At 44.2% G+C, this 18,551-nt stretch overlaps 1 protein-coding gene across 1 annotated transcript in view; it reads left to right on the top strand.

Annotated features, from left to right (window-relative positions):
• Positions 1 to 15,417, top strand: part of KATNAL1 (katanin catalytic subunit A1 like 1) — a 98,127-nt gene extending 82,710 nt beyond the window's left edge. Inside the window, exon 12 of the mRNA XM_045048656.1 lies at positions 14,476 to 15,417. The gene's annotated coding sequence lies outside the window, so the exon portion shown is untranslated. The remainder of the gene's footprint in view (positions 1 to 14,475) is intronic.
• The last annotated feature ends 3,134 nt before the right edge of the window (positions 15,418 to 18,551 follow it).

Genomic DNA, 18,551 nt, shown 5'->3' with positions numbered 1-18,551 from the left:
GGTGTTAGTTGTTTTAAATTACATTTATCCCATTTTGGTTGGGCATCCTATGCTTTAATGGTGATGCTTTTTAAAATTTGTATCTGATGAGATCTTGAATTCTCAATTTTGGAGAGCAGCCACTGGTTTAAAACTAAAAATAATAGAAGTTTTTAGATACGTAACAAAAAACCCTCTTAGTATCTTGCTTTAAGAGATTTTTTTCCCCTACTAAGAATTGCACAATTTTCAGATAACCTAAGTCTGATTCTAAACTCCAGTATTTTATAGAATGCTATAAATTACCCCCTGCTTCCCTGAGGTATAGATTATAAGAGTTAAAATCATAAGGCGTCGTAATTTTATTTTAACTCTTTTTTATTTAATTCATTTAAAAAATTGAAATAAGTTTTCTTTTATTCATGACCTTTTAAAATAAAGAAATAAATGATCACACTAAGATAATCTTGCAAATAGTTGCCATCTAGTAACATATTTTTTTCCCCCTGAAGTCCTAGGGGCAGTCGTTAAAACATTTGTGTTTTGATTGCTAAAACTTCTATTTTGGTTGACTAGTTAGACCCTTTTTCTAGGTTTTGTGTTATTCGTGTTGGTATGTATTTCTTCTTCTTTTTAAAATTCTTCACGGATACTAGCATGGTGATCGTGATTTTTAAAAAACTATCAGTTAAGTAGTATTTGGACACTCAAGCTTCCTGGAAGCTTATCTGCTTTGTTGAGAGTCAGCTGTGCTTTTTTATTTCCCTCATTTCTCATTTTGCTCTGTCAGTGGATGGCAAATGCTTTGTATTTCTTTTTTCTTTTTTTTTTTAATGTTCATTGTTTATCTTTGAGAGAGAGTGAGTGGGAGAGGGGCGGATAGACCGGGGGTGGTGGGGGGTGGGGGGCAGAGGACCTGAAGCGGGCTCTGGGCTGCCAGCCGAGAGCCCAATGCGGGGTTTGAACTCATGAATCGTGAGATCATGGCCTGAGCCGAAGTTGGACGCTCAACTGACTGAGCCACCCAGGCGCCCCAATGCTTTGTATTTCTTAAACCCCTTAAAGGATCCCAAGGAGCTTCCCCAGGTCTTCTATCCGGCCTTTACTGTACATCGTATGTCCACTGTCTTTATTGCAAGACAGGGTGTTGCCTTACCCAGAATGAGAAAATTGTTGTCTTTTGCTTTTTTTCTGTGTCGCATTATCAAATTAGAAGGATTTGGTTCCTTTACTTCATCTGAAAACACGAGTGCTTTGGGCTCTGCAACAAAGTGATGTTAGGACTGAGTTTTGTGCGATTCTGTCTTGCACATACCTGATCAGATCGTCCCTCTGTTCAGCCACCTTGCACTGGTTGCTTACTGTGTACAAGACCCTTGGAGGGGGAGCTCTGTGGCTTACAGAGTTGGGCCAAGTTGTCGTGCAGTACTGACTCTGGGCCCTTTGTATAATCACACCGTGTGGCTTCTGGTTCCAACTAATGAGATGAGTCCACATCATAAAAGGAGAGGCGCAGTAATCTGTGTGTGCTTTGGAAAGATAATATTTACAGGTGTTTCTCTTTTTCCTTTAAATGTTTCAAAATAAGAAATTTGTTTGAACAAGGTCACTATTATAGATCTGGCTATTTTCCTGAATCATTTCCTAAAGTTCATGTTTACGGTAAACACGTACCCATGTAATTGTGTATGCACGTTCCGTGTTTATTGTGAACATTTTGCTCTCACAATCACTTTATTTATTTATTTAAAAAAAATTTTTTTTTCAACGTTTATTTATTTTTGGGACAGAGAGAGACAGAGCATGAACGGGGGAGGGTCAGAGAGAGGGAGACACAGAATCGGAAACAGGCTCCAGGCTCTGAGCCGTCAGCCCAGAGCCCGACGCGGGGCTCGAACTCACGGACCGCGAGATCGTGACCTGGCTGAAGTCGGACGCTTAACCGACTGCGCCACCCAGGCGCCCCCCTTTATTTTTTAAAGGAAATTTGTGTTGATGAAATGCGCCAGATAAATGGCTTTTAACTGTAGGCTGAAACCTTCTAGAAATCGAAGCAGGAAAATAGACGATGGTATCACAGACTTTTATCTTCTAGTCAGTAGCAGTGTAGAAATTCTAGAATGATCAAAAACACGCTTTGGGCTTGGACTTCTATCTTCTGAACTACCAAGACAGCTTGGAACAGGAAACATGTGGTCTAGCTGCATAATTATGGGCTTCAGTTGAGCCCCTGAGATTACAGTTTTTATGATGTGATATTTGACTGTCAAAGTATAGGCTGAAACCACTAATTACTCAAAAAGGGGGCGAGCAAATATCTGGTGAATCTCCGATGAACAAACATACAACCACGTCAAGAATAAAATGTGCGTTAACAGCCCAGATTTATAATGTGACTGTCACTCTGCCACTTGGCTAATGTACCTGACTCCTCTGAACACAAAGTTATTGATATTCTGTAGGTTTTGCACAGCTTGAGTTGCTGTTAACCCTTGCCTTGGAGGTTTCTTATATGTACACTCTTGAATCTGTGATGGGAATTGTAAGACAGGAGCCCGTTGGCATAATTATGTGTCACTCTCCCCCACTCTGACTGCAGCTAGAGTGAAGGGCTTAGGCAGGTATTTTCACCTTGTGTGGGCTTTGGCTTCTTCAGTGTTAATCTTGATTATTGCGTCTTTTTTGTGTAATAGTAGGGCCCCACTCTTTCCTTCATCATAAGTGATAAATCACCTTAGCTTGTATCCTGTGTGATAGGCAGAAAATGTTAAGGATATTTTCTGGCCTTTTCCGAGAAAGGGCCACATTAACTTGCGTGAAACAGTAGTAATTATTCTTTTAACATTTTTTTGTAACTTTTGTTCCTTAACTGTTTCGATTGTATATTTTTTACGTACCACTTAATCTGTGATGCACATAATATTTATGTGAGTCTAAAAATCTGTCATAACAGAAAAGAATAGGAAGTACAGTTGGAGGGCTTGTTAGGGAACAAAAGTATGTGAGCCCCAAATGTTACATTCTCATCTCCACTACTTATTTTTGCAGAGAAAGCTAGAAACTCCATTATAATTACTGTATTTATCTATTTATACCTTCAAATTGGGCTTTTCATACTTATTTATTTAATTTTTAAGGACATTTGCTTTTTTTAAAAACGTTTATTTATTTTTAAGAGAGAGCACGTGAGCAGGGGAGGGGCAGAGAGGGAAGGAGACAGAGGATCGAACCCACAAACTGTGAGATCATGACCTGAGCTGAAGTAGGATGCTTTTAACCGAATGAGCCACCCAGGCGCCCCTAAGGACATTTGCTTTTAATTTTGTTTCTTAATGTGGAAACTGTGGGAGTACGTTAAAAATAAAATCCCTAAGATAATAGATACATTTTTAAACATTCACAGATTAACAATAATTCTTAAAATATTTATTAGGTTTTTTTGGCTCTGGACAACTCTTTAGCTCTATGGTATTTCTAAATTTCCAAGTGATTTATTAATAAAAAAAAAAAAGGAAAACTATTACGGTAATGTCACTTATTCTTTTTATTTTCCCATTCTTATTTCTTGATCAACCTTATTTCATTTATGTCTATAAATCAACTAGATACTGCTTTGTCCCCAGCAGTGTGTAGGTTGTTATACCTTTGGGAATTTGGCACAACAAATAGGGAATTAGCGTAGAGGTTTTCTTCCAATAAACGGGCTCCCATTTGATTTTGTGTTCAAGACTATAAAACGCACCTTTGTTTGACAACCTCTGAGATGACTAAATATTGCCCTTTGGAAAACCTGAATCTTTGCACTTGTTACTTCCAGAGTCTACCTCAGTCACCCAGGCTTAGTTTTAGGAGGAAATGAACTGAAACCATATTTAAATTCTGTTCATCATCTATGCAGACTTGTTTCTTCAAGTACTTCCTTTTCTCTCCTCCTGCCCTTTTCCCACTGCCTTTTTTTAAATCTTGAAGTTTTTATTTAACATACTTGCTTTTGCAAAACCGTCTATTCCAAATTAAGCCTCTGTGACATGTCTGGATTATCTTAATTCCCTTTTTGGTATGGCTTCATTATTGGGATGTGTTTCATTTCAACAAGCAGTTTCAAACACAACACACAACCCCCTCTTTTCTCGTGGCTTCATAAACGCAAAGTAATGTGATGACCTGAAAAATCTTGGAACCTAACCGTTCCTGTGTCCACTTTCTAAGAACCCACATGTGTTTTCTGAAAACACACAAAAGTGGACACACGTCTGTTCACGTGTTGATACGGCAACAGGGCATCGACTTCAGGTACCGTTGTGTGGGGACAGTTCCCAGGGAATCATTACACGTTAAGACGGTTTATGTATGGTTACGAATTTTGTCTCAGTGTTTGTCTCAGTATTTTGACCCTAATTTAAAGAAAAAGATGTTTCTAAATTGTATTTATTAAACGTGCTTTTCCTTACATTCTGTGCTGCTACTTTGCTGGTCTCATGAGCTTAGCTGTCTCTGTGCATAGGTTACGATTGGGTAATAAATCTCTAGAGTGTTGCTTGTTGGTGTTTTCTTTGTGGTTCATATTTGATCTGCGGTCACTGCTGCACTTACTGCCGTTAATGAGAGCAAGAAACCTTTCACTAGTAAGAAATGACTTTTCCAAGTATCAGTTCTTAAAAGATCACATATGGTAAACCTGACCTCTTCCGTTTGCCACGCGTTATATTACTGATTTCAGGGTTGATGAAGATGAGAGAGACTTTTCAATTAATTCTAACTGGTTTAATAAATATACTTGACTTATTTATAGGACGCCACTGTAAAATGGGTATTTCGTATGGTGACTCTTCCAGATGACTGTATCTTATTTTATGAATCCCCCTCCATTTTTTCATTCATGGACTTTATTTTTTTGAGCAATTTAGGTTTACAGAGAAATTCAACAGCGGGGAGAGTTCTTCCTCCCTGCTTTGCTCCCTCCCCCGCCCCGCAATGCTTCAAGCCCCTTTTATGAATATCTTGCTTTAGCATAATACATTTGTTATACTTGAATCAATATTGATACGTTATTATTACATAATTACTAAAGTACACAGCGTACATTAAAGTTCATTCTGTGTGGTACAGTTGCGTGGGTTTTGATAACAGTATAATGTCATATATCCACCATCACCGGATCATACAGAATAGTTTCCGTGCCCTAAAAATCCTCCTGGCTCTGACTGTTCATCTTTCCCCCCGCCCCACTCCTCTGGCCAGCACTGATTTTTTTTTAACTGTCTCTGCACTTCGCCATTTCCAGAATGTTATATAGTCAGAATCATACTGTTATACTTAACAATATGCACTTAAGGTTCCTCCGTGTCTTTTTGTGGCGTGATAGTTCATTTCTTTTTAACTAACATGGGCTAACACGGATGTTACATGGATATTCCGGTTTGTTTGAAGGACATCTTGGTTGCTTCCAAGCTTAAGAAATCGCTATAAACTACTAAAAGCATTCATGTACAGGTCTTTGCGTGGATGTAAGTTTTCAACTCATTTGAGTAAATACCTAGGAACGCAGTGGCTGGAATATGTGCTAAAGAGTATGTTTAATTTTGTAAGAAGCTGCCAAACCATATTCCACGCGAGCTGTCCCAGTTTGCGTCCCCAGCCACAGCACGTGAGCGTTCCGGTCGTCCCACATCCTCTCCGGCATCTGGTGTTGTCAGTGTTGTGATTTTGCCTCTCTGAAAAGCGTGTCCCAGTATAACATTGCCGTCGTCATTCCCAGTTCTGTAGTGACAGGGCACGCATCTCCTCATATGCTTATCTATTTTCAGTTGGCTTTTATCGAAACCTTGCCAAAATGTATCACACTTGTTCTCCGAATTTGTAACGGAGAACTTGAACTTCACCTTTGCTTTGTGATTCGAGGTCATCCTGAAGACATGCTACCCCCAGCAGCTGGTGGGGGGGGGGGGGGCGCGAAGTAGCAGTGTTTTTCTGTCTGTCGCTCACTGGCCTTTGAGTTTTGGTGTTTGCTCTTAACAGCATTTTTACTCTTCTGTTATCAGACCGACAACCTCTATTCCTCTTCCAGGTCCTGCCCCCAGTCTGTAGTGAACCCAGTGAAAGAGTCGTTAGGCTTGTTAGAATTAAGGGTAACGTCAGGAGGACAGCCAGCTGGGGATGAGGACTAGTAGGGAGCTGCGGTCTCTGAGCTCTGGTGCTGTGTGTCATTTCCCTAGGCTGTGTGTGGCCTTCTTAGCTTTATCTTTGGTGCCCAGAGGTGTTCCTGGCAGACCCAAGGGCGAAGTAGATGTTTATGCCTGATTATGCTGTCACGTAGTTGTAGAATAATAGTTCTAGCTGGAAGGCGCCCAGCGTCCCTTTGCTCTATTACAGGCTGTCCAGAAAAGAATTAGGTAAATGGGACAAAAGAATAGGGAGCATTTGTGGCTAGGGCCTTCCCACTCCCTTTGGTCCTTGCTACTTTCTCCAGTATGTGTTTCCGATGCTGCCTCGTGATGTGTCGTGCGGATTGGCTGACGTGGCGGAGCGTACTTGAATGTTGGGGTGTTTGCCCAGTGGAGGCAGGACTGAGTTGGGAACCGTGGGGGGAGGCGTAAGTATCGCCCGGCCAGCGTCAGCTGCCGCCTTGCAAATGGATAGCCGGAAAGGCAACGTGGGCTGTCAACTCAGGCTCGGATTCTGGAGGCAACTACCTGCGTGCTCTCTTCCTTCCCTGGCTGGACGTGACCTCAGGCAGATACAGCTGGCCCAGACAGACACGGGGATTCACCTGGGACGCGTCCGGCTCCTTGCTCGCCACCACGGCCCCCGTCACACCAGGACGGTGTTCACTGGCTACTTCCTATCCTCTTCATGATCAGAAAAGTCTCATGGCCAACTCTTCTCTAATTGTGAGTTTCCTGAGATCTTCTGTGGACCTTTCACGCAACTTCTGAGAGGCACTCAGCAGCAACCCAGGGTGCTGAGACCTGAAATTGGGAGCAAATGACTTGGTCCAGTCCCCTCGTGTTACAGGTGAAAGACCAGAGCGCAGAGAAATGTTCTGATGTGTATTCAAGGTCACATTTTGAACGGGGAAGTAGCGCTTGTATCTATTTTTGATCTGAGAGAATGCTACAGATAAGCTGTAAAGCAAGCAGGCAAGATGTTTCCTGAGGACCTTTAAGCCTCTGAAGCATAGCAGTGGAGACTATTCACCCAAGTTAATGATGGTTAAAAATAAGAAATAGGAGATAAACTGACACCATAGATTGGCACTAACGTTTGTAACGTTTGCTATGTGCTAGACACTTTACCTTACCTTTATTGTTTTATTAAATCTGTGCATTAGCTCTAAGATTTACTGTTACTCTCTTTTTGCAGAAGAGGAAACAGATTTATAAAGTGACTTGCTCTAGTCATTTGGCCCCTAAGAAGCAGAGGAAGGAATGGACTTAGGTCAGTTTAGCTCCACAACCTATTTCTTTGCCATAGTCCAAGATTACTTTCAACAGTGTAAATGCAAAAGTACTCAATTCTTTTCTTTTTAAAAAATTTGTAATGTCTATTTATTCTTTGAGAGAGAGAGAAAGAGAGAGAGAGAATGAGCAGGGGAGGGGCAGAGAGAGAGGGAGACACAGAATCCAAGGCAGGCTCCAGGCTCCGAGCTGTCAGCACAGAGCCCGATGTGGGATTCAAACCCACAAACCGTGAGATCATGACCTGAGCCGAAGTCACATGCTCAACCGACTGAGCCACCCAGGCACCCCTAAAAGTACTCAATTCTTGAAATAAATGTTACACTCACTCATTTTTCTGAGGTTATTAATCACTGTTACCTTCTGTTTCCTATGATGCTGTTTTGCCAGGAGACTTTTAGGCTCTTGTGTTGTGGGATTAAAGTGAATTGGAGAATGTCACTGTTATTTGCTGTAGATGTATATAAATATATACCTTCTTGATTTTCAGGACAGGCTTTATTATACGAACCAGTCATTCTAAGAGGTTCCACAAATTATATTTAGACCACCAACTTAAGCGACATAAAGCTCCATCGGTTATTTTTATTAATAAGATCCCTGACAGTGCTCTGCCCACTGGATGACAGCTCCAGAGTCATTAGCTGTGTGTATGGTCACCGTCGGTTACCAGGAGAGCTGGCCCTGGGGTTGGGGTCTGTATTTGAAGCACTACCCCAGAGCTGAGTTTACTTCTGAACGTTCAGGATGTTTCCAATTAGCACATCTTGAATAGCTTCTTTAGACAAATAACTAATCATGGTATGACTACTGTATTACAGAACATAAATCTTAAACTATAGTGTTAGTAATTATTATGTAATTAGAGATGAATGAATTAAGCCTCGTTTGCAATTTGTAAAATACCTCAAGTTATTTTTCAAACATTTTGAAACATGTTTTGTAACATTTCTCAAATGTACTTTACCAGGCACACTTCCTCTAATTTTCAAGCCCTTGTGTATTTTAAGGGAAATTTAATCCATATGTTTCTGATTCATTTACACTTAACTCATCAAAGTTATTTTTTAAGAACAATTTGGTTTCCAAGCAGCCTTAGGAACCCTTGTCATGAATTCCGTCAGCCTTTAAAAGCCTTTTCCCCAATCAAAACTTTTTTCCTCCCAAGATAAATGTGGATGAAATTTCGGTTTACAATGCAGAGCCCGTATTTCAAAATCTAAGCTAGTTCTGAATTTAGTGTAATAAGTTGTTCTGCCTTTACTGAAAGAACTGGCTTAATTTGTTTCTCTTCAAAGCAGGCCTCTGCAAAGAGTTTGTAATAAATAACAGTGTGCTTTCTTGAAAACACAGTGCACTGACGTTCTCTACTGCCTTCCCGAATTCATAGCACAGGTGACAAATGTGGGTCGATCAGACATGGCAAACAAAATGAACTGTTTTGGGGGGTCCATCATGTAACTGATGAATATGTGTACATATTCAAATATACACGCATACATTCATAAAATGCTTACATTCTTATAGATTACCTTTTTTGTTTGTTTTTACCTACACTTGCAAATTCAAGCAAGACTTTGCTGTATTCTGGATTAAATTAATAACTGATCGTGAAATGACTGTAATTGTTCTCATGTCTCTTCAGAAATGTTCCCCACCTGAGATTTCGTTCACTGGGTTTGTGTGGCCCAGCAGTCGGGCTGTGAGCACAGCTTTTTGTGTGGTTTTAATTCAACGGGGTGGGGTGATTGTATGAAATCTTCTTCGGAAAAGTAAGGTCCTTGCAGTGAAGGTAGAAGGCTGACAGCTAATTGGACAGAATGTCATACAGCAGTGTGACTCTGCAAATGATTTGCTGAAACACAGCACCAGAGGAATGGAGGTTGTTCGAGGCAGCTAGAAGCCCCATTCAGAAATATTCACATTAAAAGAAAGGTACCATTTTCTTGGGTTCTCATCAGAGAATTGCATGAAACACATATTTGCTAATTGCAAGAAATCACCTCTTTAGTTCCTGTTTTTGGTGGAAACTATCATTTTCTCCCTGAAGTTTTTTTTTTTTTTTTTTTTTTTTTTTTTTTTTTTAACGTTTATTTATTTTTGGGACAGAGAGAGACAGAGCATGAACGGGGGAGGGGCAGAGAGAGAGGGAGACACAGAATCGGAAACAGGCTCCAGGCTCTGAGCCATCAGCCCAGAGCCTGACGCGGGGCTCGAACTCACAGACTGCGAGATCGTGACCTGGCTGAAGTCAGACGCTTAACCAACTGCGCCACCCAGGTGCCCCTCTCCCTGAAGTTTTTAATGTGGGATGAAAACATCTTTTCTGTACTTTTCAGGGCATACCAATTTCTTCTATAGCTTGCCAGTTTGTGCTGTAAATGAACTCTTAACATTTTATGAAAAAGCATTATGATAGATGAATTCCTTTTAAGAATTAACACCTACTTTTTAAAAATTCAAACCAAAATGAGAAACCTCTTGCATGAGGGGATATTTTTACCTTTTACCTTATATTTTTCTATGTGATAATTACTTCGAAAGGAAATATGCTTACACATAAAGCAATATGTATAGAAATCAAGTTAGTCAGTGCTTGTGTTTCTGTCTCCCAAAAGCCTTTGGCCTAGAAGTCAGTCATGACTCCATCTCATTTCATACGACTCCTAGGACAGGACTGTGCTGGCCATTGTCAGTGGTGACCTGGGACAGTGTTCTGCAAATTTCTGTGATGATGCCTCTCCGTCAAGAAGTGATTTGTGAGTTTTCCACCCTGACTGTATTGATAGCTTGCAGAACATTTGTAATTTACAGTAGTTTTTGTGTGCAATTTATAACAATGTTCACGACATTAGAAAATTTACAGACCGAACATATGAAAACATTGCGAAATAATTTTGTTGGTACAAAAATGCCCTCTAGAAATTATGAAGAGTATTTGTACTGAGAGCCATGAGATTAAATACACCTCATTCCTTTTTTTAACTTTAACTTTCGCCTCACTGGGTACAGTGATTTATAATGTATTTCACTGCTTAGTTTTAATGACTGTTGTGGTGAAAAGGTTACTTCACAAAAGTGGATAGATCCAAGTGGAAGAGGTAAATCATTGACTGCAACTCTAAGTCAGGAGCTTTATTAAAAATGATTAAAATTCATGCTCACTACGCAGAAGTTTTCATTTACCTTTGGCCAAACCTGTGAACCGCTCACTTCATTTGGAAGATGTTTAAACAAATAGGAAAATTCTTTCAAGTTTAAGTTGCACATATTAGAGTTTTTAATAAGAGACTCAGTGTTTTTGGCAACAAAATCACGGAACAGTGGAAGCCCCTACTCGAGGTCGAGACCTGGGTCTTCCTTCTGCCTGCCTCCCTGCTCCGTGTGTGCCCAGGAATCCTGGTTCTGTCAGCCCCTCCCATAGTGTCCCCCATTCTGCTCTGTCTGGACGTGATAGCGCTTGAACACCTTGGGACAAGTTTCATTCGTGTTGTGAGTTTTCCTCTCCCAGTCTTCAAAGAATGCCTGTCTTCTAGATACCATGTGAATGTCACCGCCCATTTCTTCCTTTTCACTTGTCGGTGCACAACCTGCACAACCGTTCCTCCAGCTTCTGTGCAAAACTTGCCCCGCAGAGGCGCCAGGTTGTTGCGGCTCTCCTTTTATCCGCGTGGGACGTTTCCAGAGCCGCCAGCCGCCCGAGGCAGCGGCTTGAGGCCTCTCCTCGCTGAGGGAGGAGGACGAGGACCCTTCCATCGAAGGTCAATGGAACTGTTGAAGGGAGAAGCGAGAGTAGAGCAGAGATTCCTAGTTACTAACAGAAAAGTGCTAAGCTATGAGAGTCCCGGCTAGAAGGGAGAACCGAAGAGGGAGGATCTGGCGTTTTCAAAGGGAAGGAATCCGCGTGTACTCCTGTGACCAGGCCAAGACTGCCACGCGCCACAGATGTCCCGTCTTAACTTGCACTGTGTGCGCTCTGGTCAAAGCCTCACTCCTGCTCTCTGGCTGGAGATCTACCAGCTGTTTACACAAGGGGTCCGTCTGCCGGGTCGCGAGAGGCGTGGTGGTATCGTGAGGACGTAGAGGACTGTCGGGAGGACGAAATGACATCCTGAGTCTAAAGGGCTTGTCAGTTTCTGGCACCGCAGTGAGCCCTCAGGAAACGTGAGCCGCCGTGCCGCGCTGGCCCCTGGCAGGCTCTCCCGGAGCCGATCGCTGAATTTTAAGGGAAGGGGCAAGCCTTTTAACCACGCAGAGCTTGGAGTTGGCCTCCGCGGGCCTATTTATGCCACAGAAGCCAGCAAACGTAATTACAAGTCAGGGGCTTCCTCCGCACGCCCCCTGGAGCACACCGCTGGTTAGCTATTTTTATTTTGTGTCAGTTTTCTCTCTTTCCTCCAGGCGCAAAGCAGCCCTGGATGCCCAGGCTGGCTGTTTGTCAGTCCCTCTGAACTAAGTAGATGCTATGATGAATAATGTTCCTAACCCCTGCCAGTCACGGTGAATAGGGTCACACTGATTTGCATCGGGCCATTTTTGACTTCGGGGTGAACGGCCGTTGGGGATCTGTCAAAATTAGGGGCCACCCTCTTCTCTTACGCGGTACTTTTCTGCAGCGGGGCAGAAATTTGAAGATACCAGAAATCGACCGAAGTGTCGCACTACCCCTTGATTCCCTGTCCAATACAGGGAATCGCTATTTACGACAGAAACAGAAGAGTAAGCATAATTTCTCAACAAAGAGGGAATTTACGAGCGACGCGATGTTTCTCTTACTGTAGTTAGAGACGCGCCTTCTAGAGGGTCGCACAGGGCCTGTGTGCCTTGCTTAAGAATCACAGACTGGAGTGGTAGTTCGTTGGCCCACCGGCTTTTCACAAGGAAGGAAAGGTGTTACATGATGTCAGAAGGTCTCCGGTTCCATAAAGCGGAGCTTTCCAGGGGTTTCCTACGTTTTCTACGTAATGCCTGAGGGATCCTGCAGGAAGGGGGCCTAGAGGATCTAAGCAAGATTTATTTTTTCATGCATGTTAATTTGAACCTTAACTAAGATTATTTACGTAAGTCTACTTAGACCTTCATTCAATCATTCCAAGTTTCGAATGTCCAGCAGATTCTGGGTAGAATCCCTGCCTGAAGGAACTTGACCTGCTAGAGAAAGCCCTGAAACAAACCATCACAGAATTCTATGCACCGATGACAGTATGTGGCACCGATGACAGTGGTGTGGAGGAGGAAAAGGACAAAGAAGGCTTCCCAGAGGAGGTGATGTCAGCCATGTTTTGAAGCATGAAGAGGAGTTCGGCGGGTGGCGAGGGAAGGAATACTAATCCGGGTAGAGGTAACGATCATCGCCTTCCTCTTGACTTGTATCAGAGTGACGGTCCCCTTTTATTAGAGCAAGTTCTTTAACACTCTGTGAGGGTAGGGAGCGATATGATCATTGCCTCCTGTACTTTGTATACCGTAAGAACATCCCCAGTGGGCACTGAGAATCTGTAATCGTAGAAGAAGGTCTCCTTTCCTCACTGTGACCCCTTAAGCAAAACCGTCCTGAGGAGCACCGACCCGAAGAAACACGTTCGCTGCAGGGTAATGGCGAAGCTTGGATTTGAAATCGGCTGCTCGGCAGAAAATCTAGGAGCAGAAGAACCGGGTGTCTCGTCTGTGGACACGGCCTGAATAAGCACAAATCTCCTTGATCTTTGCGTGGCTCCAAATCACCTTCTTGTGATTCCTGGTTGTTGACAAACTGCGTTGCCTGCTTTCTCTAGCGGGCTGGCGGCTGGCCCGGGCCACGGCGGGCCACACAGGCACGAGCAACAGTGTTCCCCTCGGTGGTTTGATTTTTTACGTGCCGCGGGTGACGAGACAGCTCTGCGGCCCCAGTGTCTTCCCAGTGCTACGAAATCCCCCCTTGTTTTTCCAGGTGCACGTGCGGTCCGTCAGTCCATCTTGGAATCGTCTACGGGACAGAACTTTGTTCCAAGCATGAACCAAGCCCACTTCGTAAATCAAAAGGCGCTTCTTAATTCGCAGTTGTATATTAAATTCGCACGTTTCAGATTGAAATTCGCACACAATCTCTTTTGCATTACTCACCCTTAATAGTAATTTCTTCTGGCTATTGCCCCCAGGCTGTACAGGAATGAAAAAAATAGATTTGAACTCTTTATTTTGACGATGTTCACAGATTGTAAATCTAATTAGTTCTCTGACTTTTTTCCCCCCCCTCTTAAAGGAACACACATTACTTTCTGAACAAAGTCTGCTAAGTCGGGACAGGTTTGCCTGATAACCATATTCATTTTCCCTAAATTATCTTGCCAGTTCATTTGGAAAATTCACCCGTCTTTCTGCCCTAATTTGCTGCATCCGGTTGATGTGTGCCCCTAATAGATAGGCTATCCACCCGTGAGATGGGGAGGAAAATCCTGTCCAGGTTAGATAATGCTTTAAGATTGACCTATTTCAGAGTTGGAAGGGACCTTTCTTTCAGATCACTGAATGCAGTGTTTCTCATCCTGGCCTGGAGGATCTATTTGTTCTTTGAGGAATTTCTAAATCCCGTGTTTTCATTAGGTGAACAGCCACAAGAAAAATAAGCACAGACCTCTCTGAATGGAGGGCTGCCGCGAGATTTCAGGGGTTACGTGACTTGGCTCCAGGGAGAGGGTCAAGGCTTCCTGCGGGCCTAAGGGAATTTAGATACATGGTGAATTGAGGGCACAGCCATGATGGCAACGTCACGCCCACCCCCAAATTCCTGCGGGGGGCAGCCGGTGTTACATATTTGAATAGTTGTGTATTTCTGGCGTCCGTGGTGGTGTCTAAATTATAAAGCTGCTCCAGCCAGAAGCGTCCATTCTAAGAGTACAGGGTAGCCGAGCAGCCCTGGTCGTTCTTCGGGTATTTATCACACATGGCCCCGTGGTGGGTGCTGGACGGGTCAGCTTTCTGTGGGTAAGACTGAGATAACGAAGCCACCCCAACGCTTCGGTGGCTCGTGATAGCAAAGGTGTGTTTCTTATTCCCATAGATATGTCGCCGGCAGCTCTTTGGCTGGGATCCTACGTCGTCTCATTTGGAGATCCGTGATGCCTTCAGTAGACCGCCCCCCCCCACCCGCCATCCTCATGACCTAGGGAAAAGAGCAAGAGGGCTCAGAAGCACTCAAAAACTCTTAAAAATCAGATGGCGCATATATCATTTCTGCTGTGTTCAGTGGCCAAACCAGGCCACGTGGACGAACCCGTTGTCCGTGAAACAGGGAAATATTATTCTCTCTGCAAGGTGTCGCACGGCAAGGCCAGAGATGTATGAGCCTCTTCCAGGGAGGGGGTTGGACGACGGGGGACAACAATCTACTGCGGGCGACCATCCACCCACGCACCTCACAGCTCCTTGTCGTGCTGGGCGACGGGACTGCCCAGCTGGCTTCCTGTCTGTCTTTTGTTTTCACTTTTTCTTCTTTGGAAGTTTTCCACCTGGGAAGCCAGACCACTCTCGGGCCGAGTGGATGTTTAGAGACCTTGCCTCGTGCCATTATTTTCCCCCGTAGAGGGACTGAGGTGATGTGCCCGAGATCACACAGCAAGACGCTTGGCTACGGTGCTTACTCTCTTCCCAACATCCCCTTGTGAAAGTGTTAGACAGGAATTGCTGCTTTGCTAACGGTAAAAGAAAAACACCTTGATTGTTCCCGAAATCATGCCCCATCTGAGAGACAGAGAAGTGAAACAGGACCCGAGTGGTCCATCTCGGAATGAAAACCGGCTCGGTTTTCTATCCCGTTTTCTTTCCAGCCACCTTTGTGTGGGAGGCAACCTATTTAAACGTATTCTAGAGCATCAACGGAGCGCCGGGAGCTGTTCAGTGCTCTAGTAAAGTCCCAGTTCCTGCCAAGGCAGATCGTGTCTCTGTTTTATAAATAGTCTGCGCCCGGTGCTGATTTGATTTAAAATAAAACCTGCAGGTAGTATTCCGCATGCTTCCTTCGGGTCCTTGTGTGTGGGGGGGACAGTAGGTGGGTGAGTCCAGGGCCGGAGACGGCAAACAGGCGGCGAGCTGGGCAGTGGCTTCTGGGGAGACCAAAGGGCTTCTTTGGTGAGAGGCTCACCAACGGCCTCTGGGCCCCAGGGAGCCTCTGACATACAGCGCGTCCGCTTCCCTCGGGGGGGGGGGGGGGGGGGAAGCTTGCAGGCAGGCCCCCTAGGGGTGCAGGACTGGATACATCTTGGGCAACAGTTCTAACATCTCTAAAACAGTTGGGAGTTGCCTGCCCTCGTGAGCGCCTTCGACAACACAGGTCACAATCGCAGGGGATGTCTTCAGCAAGGTTGGGGTGAAATGACACACAGGGTGGAGAGAGCACACCCAGCTTCCGCCTCTTGCCCCGGGCAGCGAAAGAGAGGAGGAGGAAAGGACTCTTTGAGAAGGAGTTCATTAAAAACTGCTTTGGCCTCTGGAGACGGCGGGGGGGGGGGGGGGGGGGGGGGGCAAGATGGATCCGGCGAGATTCTGAAAAGGCCCATTTCTGTTCTTTCACTTCCTTTCACCTCCTAAAACATTTTATCGCTGTGAATCAAGTGCCTGGTTCTCTGGGGTTTTCTAAAACCTCCTGTTTTGACATCCCACTCAGCCTGCTCCATATGGAGTCAAAACAATCTCCCCATTCACCGTGCCAGTCAGAGTACCCTTTCCCTAGGTGGTGGGAGTTAGGAAAGCAATCTGACTACATTTTATTATTATACACTTGACATTGTGACGCTTTGTGTGTGCCACTTCTTCAGCTTGCTTTCCCCAGTTTTTCCTCTCTCTCCGGCTATAATTTTGAATTCCCCCTGGGTATAAAATACATATCCATCAAGGTTCTAGATAATCAATTAGGGTGATTTTCAGAACCACTTGGGGGAGCTTTTAAAAATACACATGCCTACGCATCCAGGATCTTGAGATCCTGATTTTGTGGGCTTCGGAGTCATCTAGGTGTCTGAATTTTTAAAAAGCTTCCTGGATGGGGTGCCTGGGTGGCTCAGTTTGTTAAGCGTCCCGCTTCAGCTCGGGCCATGAGCTCAGGGTTTGCGAGTTCCAGCCCCGTGTCGGACTCTGTGCTGACAGCTCAGAGCCTGGAGCCTGCTTCCGATTCTGTGTCTCCCTCTCTCTCTACGCCCCTTTCCCGCTCACTCCCTGTCTCTCAAAAATAAGCAAACATTGCAAAAAAAAATTTTTTTTAAAGCTTCCCGGATGATTTTTAATCGAATCATCTAATTCTTTGCTTCCCTAGTAAAGAGTTCTTGCGTAGGAAAGCGTTTTTCTCTTGTTGCTTGCCATTCTTGGTGAGGGGGGAGTGGGGCGGGGGGCGGGAACTATCTTTCACCTTATATCTTAACAGTACTCCTAGAATCAGCTTTGATTGATTTTAGTTGATTTTGATTTTTAAAGTTCGTCAGTTTCTTTTAGAAGAACCCAACAGATATTCTTAGGGTCTATTCTTCCTGCCCAGATTCCCAGCTCGTAAATTTGGCCACGTCCAGGGATTGGAACACTTAACAGTGCTTGGAATTGTTTGATTCAAAGAAGGGCAGAACCCACTCTTACACATGATCTTATTAGGTGGTCCTAATTTCCTCCCCCTTATCCCTTCTTCCTTTTCTTAGGACCTCTCTTTACCTACCTCTCACCTCCAAGGGTTTTTTTTTTTTTTTTAACTGTGTCAGAAAGTTTTTTCAATTGTTGTGTCTTACCATTCCTTTTTCATGACCACTCGGCACAATCATGGCTGTGCGTCTCATTAAAATGTATTAGGTTTGCTTTGTTGTAAGTTTTATTTAATGGTGACACCGAGCTCTGTTTGTATGTTGCTCTGATACCAGGCCTGTCTACTCAAAAATTAATAAAACGAAATGGGACAGTTGTCTGGTAACATTTCATTTGTGTTTGACTGACAGTTTGGCATCATTGCAACAGAACCCAAGTGTAAACGACAGGCCTGAGTTCACCGGGCTGGCTAGAGCCAGATAGTGGGGTATTCTCATCCTTCATTTGGAATTTTAAAGCCATTGCAATCTCTCCAACTTTCTACCAAGGTGGGGGTGCGTGTGCGTGGGCCTCTGTGGGGGGAAGAAGGATCTTTGCTGAGACGTTTGGCAAGGTGTCTAAGTGATGTCCTTGTGGACAAGGTAGAGGAATGCAACCTGAATGATGGTTACCTGGGTTCTTGGCTAATAGAATGGCTGTATCAAAGGGCATTAATTAGTAGATTTGTGCTGGGCTGGAAAGAAGGCTTAATACCAGGCTACAGGACCTCGTACACGGAGACCCCGGTCTCCAAGTAGTTTCGTAGAAGGTAAAGACGCAGATATCAAACTTCTAGATGGCCCAAAGCTGGGAGGGACAGATTATAGTGAAGATTATTGAAACAACGTTTAAAAAGAGCTCAGCAGGTGGAAGGAAGAGCTAGAATAAGCAAAATGAAATGTAAAGAAATGAAATGGGGTAGAAACAGATACAAAAAGCCTGATCAATTGCTTGTTGCACAAGTTAGGGAGACCTAGTATAATAGTCCCTGAGAGCACAGAGGCCTGTGCCCATATGTGTTACCTGAGGGCGTTCTGACTTCCCAGAAGTTTGTCACGAGGCCCCCACAGGACCTCCAGGCTCGTCCGTGGATCTGGGATCTCTTGAGGGTCTTGATCACCTAAGCTAGTGAGAAAAACCTTGGAACCCGCCCCCACCCCCAAGAATCCACCATTCACAACACTTTGGACCTCTCTTTAGACTTGTCACAGGGCATTACAGTTAGCTTCTTGTGCACTTGGCTCCTTAAGTGTAAACTTCAGGATAAGGACCATGGTTTCCCCGTTTCCCAGTTCCCAGGGCCAAATGCCTGGCACGGTCACAGACTGGGGAGTCCGGGGAGTCCCCACAGGCAGGGACTTTTGTCTGTTGGTTTTGTTCACTGCTGCATCCGCAGGACTTAGAACAATGCTTCGCATAAGGTAGGACTCAATACACATTTAATGAAAGAATGAAGGTGAACACACAGATGTTCAGTAAATCGTAGCCATTCCTTCTCAGGGTGGTGGTGACATGTCCTCTTTGTAAGTCACTACT

Source organism: Felis catus, chromosome A1 (assembly GCF_018350175.1).
Source record: "Felis catus isolate Fca126 chromosome A1, F.catus_Fca126_mat1.0, whole genome shotgun sequence".
Lineage (NCBI taxonomy): Eukaryota > Metazoa > Chordata > Mammalia > Carnivora > Felidae > Felis > Felis catus.
The sequence above is the reverse complement of the archived record's forward strand: the minus strand, read 5'-3'. Positions and strand labels throughout refer to the sequence as shown.